This window comes from Alligator sinensis, unplaced genomic scaffold (assembly GCF_000455745.1).
Source record: "Alligator sinensis unplaced genomic scaffold, ASM45574v1 scaffold1733_1, whole genome shotgun sequence".
NCBI lineage: Eukaryota > Metazoa > Chordata > Crocodylia > Alligatoridae > Alligator > Alligator sinensis.
In genome coordinates, this window is record NW_005843231.1 from 163,756 (window position 1) to 168,931 (window position 5,176).

The 5,176-nt window shown below is 45.7% G+C and overlaps 1 protein-coding gene across 2 annotated transcripts in view; it reads right to left on the reverse strand.

Annotated features, from left to right (window-relative positions):
- Positions 1–5,170, reverse strand: part of PRKCI (protein kinase C iota) — a 50,414-nt gene extending 45,244 nt beyond the window's left edge. For both annotated transcript variants that reach the window (XR_003092232.1, XM_014526975.2), the window contains exon 1: positions 5,152–5,170. The gene's annotated coding sequence lies outside the window, so the exon portion shown is untranslated. The remainder of the gene's footprint in view (positions 1–5,151) is intronic.
- Between the last annotated feature and the right edge of the window lie 6 nt (positions 5,171–5,176).

The following is a 5,176-nucleotide window of genomic DNA, read 5'->3' on the forward strand; positions in this document are numbered from 1 at the left end:
CTCCAAAATTTCCCCGCCAGTGGCTGTGCAATGACGTCGGCCAGTGCCTTCAGTACCCTCGGATGGAGCTCATCCGGGCCTACCGACTCAAAGGCATCCAGTTCCTCCAAGTGACTCTGCACCATCTCAGGGTCAACACTTGGTAGTCTGTCACCCTGCTGCTGCCTCTCTACAATCCCAGTGAGAGACTTGTCTTGCCCCTCACTTAGGAACACTGAGGCAAAGAACTCATTGAGGAGTTCAGCCTTGTCCCCCCTGTCCGTCACCAATTGCTTCTGCCCATTCAGTAGTGGTCCTGGGCCTTCCTTTTACTCCCTATGTATCTGAAAAACAATTTTTTGTTATCCTTAACTTGGGATGCCATCCTCAGCTCCATGGTAGGTTTGGCCTTTCTAACTGCCTCCCTAAAACTGCGAGCTGAGGAGGTATACTCCTCTTTAGTAATTTCTCCCTGTTTCCACTGCTTATATGCCTCTCTTTTTGCCCTTCCTGTTCCCTGTGTGGTCTAGGGCTGGGCCACACCCCCTTTCCTCCTGCCTGGCCAGGTTGGTACCAGGCCACTCCCCCTTCCTCCAATGGGTTTTGGCCATGCCCCCTCTGTCTACAGGGCTGGGTCAGGACTGAGCCACCCCCCACAACTGCTGGCTATAACCCCCTTCCCCAGGAGGGCTGGATCAGGGCCAGACTTCCCCCACAGCCCCCACCATGCCTGCCCTAGGCACCAGACTGGGTCCACAGGCCAGTTCTGGGCTGTGGAGGGACAGGGTACTGCCCATCTGGACAAAGAGGTTGAGAACCACTGATTTAAAGCAGTTCTCCCCATAGCAGAAGTTTACAGTCTGGAGATTAACACTAAAAGAGCAGGTGAGGTTTTATTCCTAGCTATGTCCAAGGATCCACTGATCCTCATAACTAAATCAATTTTGTGATGAACCAGGGACAGATATGAATATATTTATGTACATAAAAGGCATAAACACTTAAAATATTTATGTTTGCCTTCACAGAATATCATACTTGACAGACTACTCCGCTGAAAGAAATTGTGTCAAACAATGCAGAGACTTGCTGCACTATTAACTTAATAATTCATTTGGGAAGTGAAGACACAAAGCAAAGCAATTGTTTGTGTGGTATCTTTTGACTTCTGACTTATATTAAACCATTATTTCCCCTACCTACTCACACAAGCTTCATTAATAAAAAAGAAAAGGCAAGTTAACATGTGCCACTTCTGGCATCTCATCGTAAGTATATTCTTGTTTTTACTCACGAGGAGGCCACTTAGCCTCTACTATGCAATCCACTTTCACACTTCTCATGTCCTCAGTGGAAGACACCATATTAATCATAAATTAGTTTTCAGATATTAAAATGAGATGTATAAACATTTTAATATTTTAGTTCATTTAGTATTTTTTCATAAATATATAGATTGAACACCAATGCTCCAAACTTACTTGTATCATAAAGTTTGTTACCCATTTCGTCAAGGGTATAATTTCCACTGTATGTGGGACACAAGCATCTTTTCCCTGTCATCAAACTATGCTCTAGGTTTGATCTACATTGCAGCCTACACAGCTGAAAGGTTGATGGTATATCACAAGTCTGTTATCCATACTAGTCCCTAAACACAAGTAATACTCATTTGTGGATAATGGTTCCTTTTCAAGACTTGCCACTAGCAATGAGACATACTCTAGACTTATCTTCCCAGCAACATACATGTCACTATAATTTATGCCACTCTAAACTGTGCTTCTCCTGGTTAATTCATTTTCTTTCTACAGTACTGGGATCATATATAACACCCTAACCTGCTACAGGTAAAGCAGGAGAACAATGGCAGCTAGTGTCCTGCTGCTGTAAGGGGTGCTAAAATACACCTGAGCAATGTAAGGAAAAGGGCTATGCCCCACACTGTAGAGGAAGGCAAAACCCCGCCACAGTCTGTACCAATCTGATCATGGGGTAAAATTCCTTCCTGACCCTCTGAATTTAGCAATCGATCCGACTCTGAGCAGGGGGTAAGACCCTCGAAACCAGGAACCCTCAAGGTTTTAGCCCAAGCAGGAACATTAGCATATCCTAGTCAAAATCCCCAGTTTGGCTACAGCTAACACCCAATTCTGGAGTCCTTACACCTATGGATGTTGGCAAAGTCAAGTGCAGGGGTCGGCAATGCTTTTAGGTAAAAACACCCATAACCTCAACTTGTAAGATGTTGGTGTGCTAAGGGTGGATGGCAGAGGAGCCATGAGGGGCCTAATCCTTGTTGTGGCAGCACAGCCCCCTTCCCCACCCTCTGCCCCAAGGCACGCGTGCCAAGCAAAATGCCTGTGTGCACCATGCTCTGGCACCTGTGCCAGGGGTTTCCTACCCTGGTATAGTGCCTCAAACTGTTCATCAAACTCATATGCTCTTTGAATTTTTGTTGAATCTCTCATGAATGCTACAGCACCATCTGAGAACCTTTGCCACTCTTTAACAAATGATCTAGGCTCTAATAAATCAGGCTGAGTATGGTTAAGGTTCCCAAAAGAGCCCTCAAGTCCTACTGCAATTAGATGACTGTTTTTGCTACCTAATTCTTCAGCAACTCCAAGAGTTAAAATTCACACATTTCACAGCTGATACTCTAGCAACAAAGCCCTTGAATAGATATCTTACAACTGAGCAAAAACAGATTTTCATGAAGTTTTGATTTCACTAAAATTAAATTTCAGAAGTTTTCCTATTTACAGAGTAAACCCAGACTTTATAAAATTCTTGTCAAAAGCCAAGAGTTATGAAGAGACTTGTTTCAGGCCTGTAGCAGGCAGGGCATTAACCTGCAATCTGGTAAGAACAAAGTTCAAGACTCTGGCCTACTTGATTCAGACAAGGGACTTGACTTCCCTGGCAAGAGACCTGGGTAGACTATTTATTGCTCTAAGGCTAGAAATAGATGGCACCAAATGGAGCAGATGCGGAGTGCCAGGATGCGCCTGGCATAACTGATCCACCTCACTGGGCAAAACACAGATTGCCCATTGTCCCGCCATTGATCTTGTGGGACAATGGGCAATGTGTTCCTCATTAACAGAGATGTGCCCTGGAAATCTTTGGGGCACATCTCTAACAAGGGAAACCCTAGCTTTCTCAGCTTACAGAAACTTGCCCTGGAGACCACATCAGAGAGAGCTGCACACTCCATTGTGGTTCTGGGGCTGGAACCACCAGTGAACTGATTGGCAGCCTCAGTCCCAAGACTACACTGGAGCAATTTCCGTACTCCAGTGTGGTCCAAGGCCCAGGCCCCGCCAATAAGCTGATTGTCCATCTCAGGTCTGGGACCAGACTAGAGTGTCAATGGATGTCTGGGAAATCCCAAACAGGGGAACCCAGGCAGGTGCTCCCAGGCCTTCAGGGCCTGATCCTGCTTGCCCCAGGAATGGGAATTCTCAGGGCACATGGGATTGAGACTCTGAAACCATGGGAGTGCCAGCCCAGGGCTGCTGGAAAGCATCAGCAGCTCTGAGCTGACCACACTCTCCCACCATAAACCTAAAAGACATCTGCTGTAATAAAGCATCACAAATTGATTATAGATTTCATAGACATTAGGGCTGGAAGGGACCTTGGAAGATCACTGGGTCCAGCCCCCTGCCCAAAGGGCAGGAAGTCAGCTAGGGTCAAAGAATCCCAGCAAGATAAGTGTCCAAATGTTTCTTAAAAGTGTCTGGAGTAGGTGCCTGCAGGTGCTATTCCAGGCTCTGGGAACACGGATGGTAAAGAAGTTTTTTGCCTGATGTCCAGCCTAAAATGGTCTTCCAGGAGTTTGTGACCACTGGACGTTGTCTTTCGTTGGGGTGCTCTGAACAGGGGTTCCCCCCCAGATCCTGATGCACACCCCTTGTATACTTACAGGCTGCCACCAAGTCACAAGTTATGACCACAAGTTTTAGGCATTTGTGACAAGACAAGGGGGTATGGATGTTGGTTTGCTTCGCCTTTGTACCACCATAAAAATTTCCACCCCCTGGATTTGAGCAGAAATTCTATCCCTGTGCCAAGAAACCTTCCCTGGTGAAGGTCCATCAGACACATGCATGTATATGTACATGCATGTGTATGTACATATACATACACATGCATGTACATACACACTTATGTCAGCTCCAACAACTTTTTTTCTGAAGGGAAAAAAACATAATTTCAAAACAGTTTCCCTAGCCAAATTCCTTGAGCAAAAGCACTGTCTCCATGCTGGCTAGGGGGCCAGAGAGTTTAAAGTCTTCAGTCCCCAAGTGCGAAGCCAGGCATAAGTAAAATCGTATATTCTAGCAAGTTTTCTGATAGTTTAAGGTGAAGTCTGACAGGCTGAATGGAGCATGAGAGAATTTTTTGGAGTGCATGAAGTTAGAGGAAAATAGTGGGGGTGGGCAGGAAATGTAGAAATGAGACCTTCATACAACTCACGAGGAAGGCATTCCAGTTAGACAGCTTGTTTATAACCGGGATCATTAACGTGAGTCACAAAGGGAGTTGGTTAGTTTCAATCCTTTACTTGAACTGACAACTGCATTTACACCCAGGTGAACCGAGACACCGACCGGCACACAAGAAACATGTTGTTGTTCTTGTTAGCAATGAAATCTTAAATGGCTTTCAACTGCACACAATCTAAGTAATTTTACACCTCGAAACACTCACGCAAACATCATTCAGCTATTTCTTTATAAAAAATAAAAATAAAAAGCCGGTCTACCAGAGATGCTATGGACAGAAGTGACACGCAAAATATCACGCGTACAGCTCTATATAAACTGTCCCAATCATCGCATGGCTTTTGGCCTTATCTTAACCGTGATTATTACATGGATTACTAAAGGGAAAGCAATGCAGGCTTAATAAAAGCACTGATGCATTTCCTCACACGTGTCCTCTTAGTTCTTTATTTTTATTTGCTCATCTCTCTCCAAAGCCAAGTCTTGCCCTTGCTTAGATGGTAAGGGGTGGGGGTCTCTTCCCAAGCACTGTGCAAACCCCTGGAACAAAGGGCCAAGGCTCAGCGGGGGCCTGGAGGAGCCAGGGAGGGGAAGAAGGAAACGCCTCTCTTCCCAAAAATGGAGCCTGCCCCAGAACACGCGGCGCCGCCGCACTCACCCCTTGTAGTAGGCTTTGACGCGGA